General features: G+C 37.6%; 1 long non-coding RNA gene across 1 annotated transcript; it reads right to left on the bottom strand.

Annotated features, from left to right (window-relative positions):
* LOC110264673 lies at positions 2,402 to 11,734 on the bottom strand. Its single transcript, XR_002350848.1, has 3 exons — positions 11,724 to 11,734; positions 10,194 to 10,197; positions 2,402 to 2,495 (listed from the first exon to the last, which is right to left on the bottom strand). It is a non-coding gene; the product is annotated as an uncharacterized LOC110264673 (long non-coding RNA).

Raw genomic sequence — 12,043 nt, 5'->3', positions numbered from 1 at the left:
TATCTCTTGGGTTTCTAATCTAAGATTGGAACCTTCGTGGTATAGGCTAGAATTATTGGCAGCCATTCCTGAGATCCAGAACATCTAAACCTTGTCTGTGGTATTCTGAGTAGGATCTAGGAAGGGATGATTGTGACGAGCTTCAAACTCGTGATTGTTGGGCGTGTGACAGACGCAAAAGGATCAATGGATCCTATTTCGACATGATCGAGAACCGACAGATGATTAGCCGTGCGGTGACAGCGCATTTGGAACGTTTTCACTGAGAGGACAGGAAATAGCTATTGACAACGGTGATGCCCAACATAAAGCTTGCCATGGAAGGAGCCTTGCGTGCATGAAGAAGAAGATAGTAGGAAAGCAGAGATTCAGAAGACAAAGCATCTCCAAAACCTCAACCTGTTCTTCATTACTGCATAACAAGTATTTATTTCATGTTCTTTTACTTTTTACAATTAAATCTAAGAATTATTGATATCCTGACTAAGAGTTACAAGATAACCATAGCTTGCTTCAAGCCGACAATCTCCGTGGGATCGACCCTTACTCACGTAAGGTATTACTTGGACGACCCAGTGCACTTGCTGGTTAGTTGTGCGGAGTTGCAAAAGTGTGATTGTAATTTCGTGCACCATGTGTTTTCTTCTCTATGATTGTAATCTATAGTTTGTTCCATTCTATATGTCCATTGCTTAGTGTATTTTCATGCATACATATGTCTGAGGCCATCACTTGTTATTAGCTCACTTATCCCAAATAGCCTGCCCTTTTAATTACCTTTGTTTGCCACTTTGAGCCTTTTAATCCCCTTTTGTTCCATATTTTACCACATCACTAGTCTTAAGCGGAAAAATAATTAATTACCCCAAGTGAATATTTGGTTAGCTTAAGATAGAGATTGTGTATTCATTAAATGTGGGGAACTGTGGAAACTTGGGTTGATGAAAGTGTGTTGAGTTTTATTGACAAGATATTAGAATTTTGGGTGCATACTCATGTGAGACCAGAAAAATAAAAAAAAAACCCATGTGTATTGATATGTTATGTTTGCTTTTATGATTCAAAAAAAAAGAAAAATAATAAAAAAATAAAAATAAATAAAAAATAAATAAATAAATAATTAAATAAATAAATAGGAGACAAAATCACCCCAATGTTAAGTTTAATAAAAAGATTAATGCATATGTGGTGAAATCAAAGAAAAATTTGGTATATGAGTATGTGAAATATACAAAAGTGGGAATTATGGGGAGCTAGGCATGATCTTAGAATTACATAGAGTGTGCATGTGTGTTAGGTGAGAGCTTAGGTTACTCAAAGATTTATATTTTAGCTCACTTGGCTATACGTATATCCTCACCCTTACCTTAGCCCCATTACAACCTTGAAAAGAACTCATGATATTTGCCTGTGTACATTAAATATTTGTTGATTGGTTAGATGAAGAACACAGTTTTAGAAAGCATGACTAGAGAAGAGTAGAGTGATTAACCCTAGACACTTGAGCGATTAGAGTGCATATACATTACCAGTGAGGGTTCAATGCTTGATTCTATGTTCCCTGCTTTCATGAGCTATCTTCTTACAAGTTTATTTGTCCCTTATTATGTGATTTGAATTAGCAGAATCTAGTTTATGTTTATCTTGGAGAATTTGTTTACTTTTAACCAAGTAGGTAAAAGTATCTTTGCATTTAGTTGCATTCATATAGATAGGTTGCATTTCATAAGTTTTACCATTCCTCTTCACTCTCTTATAGCTTCTCTTGAGCTTAGCATGAGGACATGCTAATATTTAAGTGTTGGGAGATTTGATGTACCACTATTTCGTGGTACATTTTGTACTTAATTGAGTGGATTTTATCCACTAAACTCACACTTATTCATATAATTTGCATGTTTTACATTTTCCTTCCTAATTTTGTGCTATGATTGAAAATATGCTTCTTTGGCCTTAAAATTGCTAATTATTAACCTCTCTTATTACCATTCGATGCCTTGATATGTGTGTTAAGTGATTTCAGGGTTTATAGGGCAGGAATGGCTTAGAGGATGGAAAGGAAGCATGGAAAAGTGGAAGGAATACAAGAAATTGAAGGAATTGCTAAGCTGTCCAACTTGACCTCTTCGTACTTAACTGACCATAACTTGAGCTACAGAGGTCCAAATGAGGCGGTTCTAGTTGCGTTGGAAAGCTAACATCCGAGGCTTTAAAATAATATATAATTTGCTATATTTTCCCCAAAGATAGGCGATGTGCACGCATGCATCACGCGTACGCATGGATTGTGCGAAATTTCAGCGTATCAAAAATCGCTGGGGGCGATTTCTGGGTTATTTTTGGCCCAGTTTCAAGCCCGAAAAACACAGATTAGAGGCTGGGAGTGGAGCAAAATTAGGGGACACTTTTCATTATTCGCAATTTAGGTTTTAGATGTAGTTTCTAGAGAGAAAGGCTCTCTCCTCTCTCTAGGTTTTAGGATTCCTAGTTTTATGCTTTTGAGTTGGATATTGGAAAGAGTTACTACCTCCGTTGAAGTATTTATCATTCTTGTTTGTTTCCTATTCCTTTACTCTTTTTATTCCCCATTTACTTTGTTTAGAGTTATATGGATACCTTCAATTTTGCATTTAATTAATGCAAAGATACTTTTCTATTTAATTTCATTATTTCTTGATTATTTTCAATTGAGTCCAATTATCATGTCTTCTCTCTACTCCCTTTACATGTATGCGAAATTGGCATCCATGTCAATGGAGTAGACTTTCGACTTGGCTTTGGAGTTGATTAATATTTAATAGGAGACCCTTGAGTTGGGAGACTCAAGAGTTAATTTTGATTGGAAGTTGTTGGCTGGCTCTCTGGCCACTAACGCTAATCCTTCCCAAGGGAGAGGATTAGGACTTGTGAATAGAAGTTGGCTCCCTACTTGACTTTCCTTTATTTGGTAAGGGTTAACTAAGTAGAAACAACAACCTATTACTATTAATCTTGAGAAATCCAACAAGGATAGAACTTTCAATTAATCTTCTCCTAGCCAAGGCTTTTTATTTTAATTACATAAAATCTCTTGTTAATTTTCATTGCTTTAATTTATAATCATTTATTTTTACAATCTTCACCACATAAATTCTCAGAAAATTCATAACCGATAACAAGAACACTTCCCTGCAATTCCTTGAGAGATGACCCGAGGTTTGAATACTTCGGTTATTATTTTAATTTGGGTTTGCTTTAGTGACAAACAAATTTTTGTATGAAATGATTCTTTGTCGGTTTAGAAACTATACTGGTAACAAAGATTTATTGTGAATTCTTTACCACCCAAAAATCCATTCATCACATACCTCACATCAGAGCAAGTAGCTTTGAACTCAACCTTCATCTTATTAATCTAGTGCAGCAAAACTACCAGTATTCTGGGCTTTTTCAAGAAGAACCTACCAAATTCCTGGCAGATTTCTTAAAGATTGTTGACACAGTACACAATGAGGGAGTAGACCAAGATGTCTACAGATTATTGCTTTTTCCTTTTGCTGTAAAGGACCAAGCAAAGAGGTGGTTGGATAAGCAGCCCAGATCTAGCTTGAAAATTTGGAAACAGTTAGTAGACAAGTTTTTAAGCCAATACTTCCCTCCATGAAAGATGACCCAGCTGAGACTAGACTTCCAAGGCTTCAAACAAGGAGATAAAAAATCTCTTTATGAGGCCTGGGAGAGGTATAGGAGGATGCTAAGAAAATGCCCCATTGAAATGTTTTCAGAATGGGTACAGTTAGACATCTTCCATTATGGACTTTCAAACATGTCTAGAATGTCTTTGAACTACTCTGTTGGTGGTTTCATACATATGAGAAAGACCATTGGAGAGGCTCAATAGCTTACTGAGATAGTTGCCACTAATCAGCATCTGTATTCATCTATTGAGACCTCTATAAAAGGAGAGGTTAAGGCTATTTCTACTGAACCTAACCCTCCAGAATAGGATGGCCCATTGACTCAGCAACTGCACGCCCTTGTCCAGCAACTACTATAACTACAAGAGGCTTTGTGAGAAACTTAGGCTTCTAACAGGAATGTAGAAGCCCAACTAAGTCAAACAAGGTAGCAGTTATCTAAGCAGATAAAAGAGGAATGCCAGGCTATTCAACTGAGGAGTAGAAAATTCTTAAACACCCAACCTCAGTACAACAAGAAAGAAAAGCTAACAAAGGAACATCAGACTGATGTCCAAGATGTCTCTAAGGGCATTGAATGCCCAAAGAGGAATGTCATTGGCGTTCAACGCCAAGAAAGGGTATCCATTTCTGGCATTGAACGCCCAATTGAGGACAACATCAAAGGCGTTGAACGCCCAAAAGGGAATAGTAGCCCTGGCGTTGAACGCCAGGAAGGGGGCAGCAATATGGACGTTGAACGCCCATGCCAGGGAGGCCAGTCACATACTGATAACAACCTTCCTAAGCAATCTAGTAACCCTCCTTCCAAAACACAAGGTACTTGGCCTTCATCAATCAAGTTTGATGAGTACAAGGCCAAGTTACCATACCCTCAAAGACTCCAGAAAGTAGAAAAGGATAGGCAATTTGCTAAATTCTTAGAAGTTTTTAAAAAGCTGGAGATCAAAATCTCCTTTGCAGAGGCTCTTGAACAAATGCCTTCATATGCTAAGTTCATGAAGGAAATGCTGAACAATAAGAGGGATTGGAGGGAAGTAGAGACAGTAGTTATTACTAAGGAGTGCAATGCAGTCTTTCAGAGGAACCTTCCTCAAAAACTACAGAGACACCCTAACACTCTCCTCAGAGACACAGAAGTGTCTGGCCCTTATCACTGAGGCAAAGGCCGGATCTGGAGAGAATGGGGTGGCGTTGAATGCTAGTGAAGAATATATCACTGGGCGTTCAACACCCAGTCTAGCAGCAAGCCTGGCATTCAACGTCGATGAGGAGCCCCTCACTGGGCGTTCAACACCCATTCTGGCAATACAGCTGGCATTGAACGCCATCCAGGGAGCACTGGCTGGGTGTTCAACGCCCAAATAGGCAGGCATTCTGGGGATGAACACCAGTGAGGAACCCCTCACTGGGCGTTCAACGCCCAACCAGCCAGGGGAGCTGGTGATGCCCTAAAAACTATCTCTCAATAATTTCCTACCGGCAAGTACACCGAATTGTCGACAAGTAAAAACTTACTATAGAGTGAGCTCGAATCCCACAAGGATTGGTTGGTTGATCAATGTTAATTGGAGAATTGTTCTAGTTGAACTGAATCAGAATTGAAATTGGGATTGTAGAATGTAAATTGGCGGGAAACTTAAAGAGCAAGAATGGTAAATGACATAATGTAATTAACAAAAATTAAAAGGAACTGGGGATTGAGCATCAAATTAAGCAGCAGAATGTAAAAACAATGGGTGAGATCAGAATAGGGGATTCACTGGGTTTTAGGAGATATTGAACTCTCTGGATCAAATCATTTTCATCTCTTCCTCAATCAATGTATTCATTGACTTTGCTTGAAATCTTAGATGGTTAGATTCCAATGTCTTGGCTCACCAATCTCTCTAAACTTGAACAATTGCCCAATGTCTTGATTTAGTTGCTCATGAGAAGAGAAGAAGTTCGGTCACTGATTATACCACAAAAATTCATAGATCAAAGTATTAGTAGGATTAAATGTCACAATATCCATCCAACCCCCAATCTAATACAATATGAGAAAGCATTTCTAGCATGATTTTCTCATCCCTCTCTCAAGGATCAGAGAAAACCCAATTATGAATAGCTTCTCTATCAAGACAACTATCCAATTGAATTAAGATCGAAAGCTTTCTAACAAAATCAAGAGAAAGATAGAAGAAGAAGATGAAAACTATTATTGATCCATTGAATTACAATAGAGCTCCCTAACTCAATGAAAGGGGTTTAGTTGTTCATAGCTCAATTCAAATTATAATGAAAGAAAAGTGCAGAAAGAAATAAAGAAAGTACAAAAGAATCTAAAAAAAAATGCAGGGATGAAATCAGGGAATTGAACTCCCAGAGCCCCCCTCAGGGCTTCCCAACACCCACCAGTATACTATGGTCAAGAGCCATTCCGAGATGTATACCGAGATGATAGATATGGTGGACCCCCTTGTGGTTACCAACAAGCCCTATCATATACCTATGAACCACTTCTTCAACATAGCAATGAACCACCACACTCGCAAACCATCTAAAGTAAAAAGAGTGTGCTTAAGAACTCTGGACACTTCTATCTGAGAATTCTAGCAAAGGTGAATCACTATCTGAAAAGGTTCACCCAGTTAAAGTGTCTATGGCATTTATGTATCTGGTGGTAATACTGAAAAACAAAGTGCTTAGGGTCACGGCCAAGACTCTAAAAAGCTGTGTTCAAGAATAAAAAAGAAATGAACTAGGAGAGTCAATAATATTATCTGGATTCTATGTTCCTAAAGATGCCAACCATTCTAAGTTTCAATGGATAGTGAGATGCCAAAACTATTCAGAAGCAAAAAGCTACTAAGTCCCGCTCATCTAATTGTAACTGAGCTTCATTGGAAACTTAGAAATTTATTGTATCTTAATTTTATTTTTATCCTACTATATTTTTAGTTGCTTGGGGACAAGCAACAGTTTAAGTTTGGTGTTGTGATGAGCGGATATTTTATACGCTTTTTGGCATTGTTTTCATATAGCTTTTAGTATGTTTTGTTTAGTTTTTATTAAGTTTTTATAGGTTTTAGTGCTAAATTCATATTTTTGGATTTTACTTTGAGTATGTATGTTTTTGTGCAATTTCAGGTAATTTCTGGCTGAAATTGAGGAGCTGGAGCAAAACTCTGATTCAGAGACAGAAAAAGCACTGCAGATGTTATCCGGATTTAACCTCCTTGTACTCCGAAGAGCTTTTCTGGAGCTACAGATACTCAAATGGTGTGTTCGCAATGGTTATGGAAATCTGACTTTGTGAGCTTTCCAGCAATGTATAATAGTTCATACTTTGCTTCAGATTAGAAGGCCCAAAACTGGTGTCCAACGCCAGCCTCCTGCCCCGTTCCAGGCGTCCAGCGCCCAAGGAGAAGAGACCAGCGTCCAAACACCCAAAGAGGAACCCCTAGCCAGCGTTCAATGCCTTAGAGGCCTCATAGCACGTGGATCTCATCAAAGCTCAGCCCGAACACTCACCAAGTGGGCCCAGTAGTGGATTTTAGCACCAAAAATACTGTTTTACCCTTACTAGTCATTAGTTTAGTATTTATAGCAGAAGATCACTCTTTGTTAAGGATCTTCAGCCACTTTACACGTTTTTCATTGTATTTTCCTTTCACTATGAGTTTCTAAACCTCCTTGGTTGAGGGGAGGAGCCCTGCTGAGTTCTATGAATTAATAAAAGTATTATTGTTTCTTCTTCGATCCGTGTTTGATTTATTTCTAAGATGCATACTCGTTCTTCAACATGGTGAATAGGATGATCAGTGACTGATAAACCCCTATTTTATGATTCATCTTGTGCTCAATTAAGTGTTTTTATCAATTCTTCACCCACTTATTCATATGAATTGCATGGTTTTACTATTCCTTCCTTATTTCATGATATATGTGAAAACATGTTTCCTATGCCTTAAAAATATTATTTTTAATTATCCTTTATTACCATTCGATGTCGTGATTTGTGTGTTAAGTATTTTCAAGCTTCATAGAGTAGGAATGGTGAGGACAGAAAAGAAACATACAAAAATGGAAGGAAAGCACAAAAATGGAGTTTTGAAGAAAAAGGCAGCGACACGCACACATGGACGACGCAGATGCGTGCCTAGCGTGAAATGGCAGTGACACGTACGCGTGGACGATACGGACGCGTGCCTAGAGCAGAACACAACTGATGCGTACGCGTGTTTGACGCACACGCGTGACAAGGAAAAACTCCAAATGACGCGAACGCGTGACCCACGCGCACGCGTGACGGACGCCACGTGCAGAAAATTGCAGAAGTCCCCCCCAGCGATTTTTGGACCCTTTTTGGCCCAAATCGAAGCCCAGAAACACAAAATGTAAGCCAGAGAATGGGGGAATCAATAGACAGAATTCATACAACATTCACAATTCACAACTTTAGGTTTTAGATGTAGTTTTTAGAGAGAGAGAGGCTCTCTCTTCTCTCTTAGGTTTTAGAATTAGGATTTCTTTTACTTTATGGTTATTACTCCATTCCAGGTTCAATATTCCTTTAATTTTATGTTTCTCTTCTACTTTTAGTTACTCTAATGCTTTTACTTGTTAATTACTTATATTGCCAAATTGGCTTATGAATCTTTCCATGTTAGATTTGAATATTCTATTTAATATAATTTGAGGTATTTCAGATTTATGATTGTTTTATTCTATTTATGATGCTTTCAATTTAATTTAGATTTTTCTCCTTTTGGTTTTGGTTAAGTAATTGGTAACACTTGAGTTATCAGACTCAGCAGTTGATTGAAAATTGGAATTCTCGCTGATTGATTTGGATCGCTCTAAAGCTAGTCTTTCCACAGGAGTTGACTAGGACTTGAGGATCAAATTGATTGGTCCATTTGACTTTCTTTTATTTAGTAAGGGTTAACTAAGTGGGAGCGATAAACAATTCTGATCACACCTGATAAGGATAACTAGGATGGGATTTCCAGTTCTCATACCTTACCAAGAGTCTTTATAATTATTAATTTATTTTTCTCGTCATTTAATTTACTTGTTCTTTAATTCAAAAAACCCAAAAACACACATTTTTCCATAACCAATAATAATTCATACTTCCCTACAATTCCTTGAGATACGATCCGAGGTTTCAATACTTCGGTTATAAATTTTATTGGGTTTTGTTACTTGTGACAACCAAACTTTTGTACGAAAGGATTCTCTGTTGGTTTAGAAATTATACTTACAACGCGATTATTTTTATAAAATTCTTTACCAGCAGAAATTCAGTTCGTCAAAATGGCGCCGTTGCCGGGGAATTGCAACTGTGTGCCTTATTATAGGTTATTGTAAATATTTTCTTTTGCTTGTTTATTTGTTTTTATTTTTGCTTTTAATTTTTATTAGCTACTATGAGCTCTCACCCCCATCGCTTTGAGTTTGGTTCTAATGTTATTGTAAGGAATGGAAGCTATAACAGGAACATGCATCAAGGTCAAAACAATCAAAGATGGAAGAAGCCACGATGATCTGATCAACCCTTTCGGCAACAACACCTTCCAAAATACCATGGACAATGACCATTCTACAATGCATGCCAAGACAATAGTTATGGTGGACCTCTTTGTGACAACCAACACCCACCAGTATACTATGGTCAAGAGCCATTCCGAGATGTGTACCAAGATGATAGATATGGTGGACCCCCTTGTGGTTACCAACAAGCCCTATCATATACCTATGAACCACCTCCTGAACATAGCAATGAACCACCACACTCACAAACCATCCAAAGTAAAAAGAGTGTCCTTAAGAACTCTGGACACCTCTATCTGGGGATTCTAGCAAAGCTGAATCACAATCTGAAAAGGTTCACCCAGTTAACGTGTCTGTGGCATTTATGTATCCGGTGGTAATACTGGAAAACAAAGTGCTTAGGGTCACGGCCAAGACTCAAATGCTGTGTGATAAACCCCATATTTAGGGTTTATCTTGTGTTGAATTTAGAGGGATTTGTTAACCTTTCTCCCATTTATCCAATGAAATAGAATGGTTTTATAAATTCTCCTTTAATTGTGCTTAAGAGTGAAAACATGCTTTTTAGGTCCTTAATTGTTTAATCTTGATTTACCTTTGATTCCATTAGATACCTTGATATCTTTGTTAAGTGATTTCAGATTTAGGAGGCAAAGATTGGATCAAGGGAATGAAAGAAAAGCATGTAAAAATGGAGAACTCATGAAGAAATGAAGGAATCGCAAAAGCTGTTAAGCCGACCTCTTCGCACTTAAACGACCATAATTTGAGCTACAGAGGTTCAAATGATGCGATTCTAGTTGCGTTAGAAAGCTAATATCCGGGGCTTCAAAACGATATAAGATTTTCCATAGTTTCTTGATGAGCGGATATTTTATACGCTTTTTGGGGTTAATTTTATGTAGTTTTTAGTATGTTTTAGTTAGTTTTTAGTATATTTTCATTAGTTTCTAGGCAAAATTCATATTTCTAGACTTTACTAGGAGTTTGTGTGTTTTTCTATAATTTCATGTATTTTTTGGCTGAAATTGAGGGAGCTGAGCAAAAATCTGATTCAGGCTGAAAAAGGACTGCTGATGTTGTTGGATTCTGACCTCTCTTCACTCGGAATGGATTTTCTGGAGCTACAGAAATCCAATTGGCACGCTACCAATTGTGTTGGAAAGTAGACATCTAGGGCTTTCCAGAAATATATAATAGTCCATACTTTGCTCAAGGATAGATGACGTAAACTGGCGTTCAATGCCAGTTCCATGCTGTGGTCTGGCGTTAAACGCCAGAAACAGGTTACAAGTTGGAGTTAAACGCCCAAAACAGGTTACAACCTGGCGTTTAACTCCAGAAACAGCCTAGGCACGTGTAAAGCTCAAGTCTCAGCCCCATCACACACCAAGTGGGCCCCAAAAGTGAATTTCTGCACTATCTATCATATCTTATTCATTTTTCTGTAAGCCTAGGTTACTAGTTTAGTATTTAAACAACTTTTAGAGGATTATTTTGCATCTCATGACATTTTTAGATCTGAACTTTGTACTCTTTGATGGCATGAGTCTCTAAACTCCATTGTTGGGGGTGAGGAGCTCTGCTGTGTCTCGATGAATTAATGCAATTATTTCTGTTTTCTATTCAAACACACTTATTTCTACCTAAGATGTTCATTCGCATTTTAAGATGATGGATGTGGTGATTCATGACACTCATCACCATCCTCAACCTATGAACGGGTGCCTGACAATCACTTTCGTTCTACCTTCGATTGAATGAGTATCTCTTAGATTTCTTAATCAGAATCTTCGTGGTATAAGCTAGAACCCATTGGCAGCATTCTTGAGAATCTGAAAAGTCTAAACCTTGTCTGTGGTATTCTGAGTAGGATTCAGGGATTGGATAACTGTGACAAGCTTCAAACTCACAAGGGTTGGGCATAGTAACAGACGCAAAAGGACCAATAGATCCTATTCCAGCATGAGTGAGAACCAACAGATGATTAGCCGTGCGGTGACAGCGCACCTGGACCATTTTCACTGAGAGGACGGATGGTAGCCATTGACAACGGTGATCCTCCAACATACAGCTTGCCATAGGAGGAACCTTGCGTGCGTGAAGAAGAAGACAGGCGGAAAGCAGAGATTCAGAAGACAAAGCATCTCCAAAACTCCAACATATTCTCCATTACTGCAGAACAAGTATTTATTTCATGCTCTTTTATTTTTCGCAATTCAAACTGATAAGTATAATTAATATCCTGACTAAGAAGTACAAGATAACCATAGATTGCTTCAGACCAACAATCTCTGTGGGATTCGACCCTTACTCACGTAAGGTATTACTTGGACAACCCAGTGCACTTGCTGGTTAGTGGTACGAGTTGTGAGAAGTGTGATTCACAATTCGTGCACCAAGTTTTTGGCACCGTTTCCGGGGATTGTTCGAGTTTGGACAACTGACGGTTCATCCTGTTGCTTAGATTAGGAAGATTTTGTCTTTTGGGTCAGAGTCTTTTACTTTCTTTTCAAAAATCATTCAAAATTTTTTATTTTTCTTTATTAATCTGTGTTTTGTCTTTGAGTCTTTTATTATTATTCTTGTTAAAATTTCAGAATCCTTATTTTCATTTTCAAAATTTTTTTTCGAAATTTTATTTTTTTTTACTAATAATTGAGTTTTTCTGTTTGAGTTTAGTTTTATGCTTTAAGTTTGGTGTCAATTGCATGTTTTTTTTTATCTTCATTTAAAATTTTCGAATTAGTGTTCATTGTTCCTTCTTGATCTTCAAGTTGTTCTTGTTTATTTTCCTTGTTTGATCTTTAGTTTTTCTTGTTCTG

The sequence above is a fragment of the Arachis ipaensis genome, chromosome B07 (genome assembly GCF_000816755.2).
Source record: "Arachis ipaensis cultivar K30076 chromosome B07, Araip1.1, whole genome shotgun sequence".
Lineage (NCBI taxonomy): Eukaryota > Viridiplantae > Streptophyta > Magnoliopsida > Fabales > Fabaceae > Arachis > Arachis ipaensis.
Note: the sequence above shows the minus strand (reverse complement) of the source record. Positions and strands in the feature narration are given on the sequence as shown.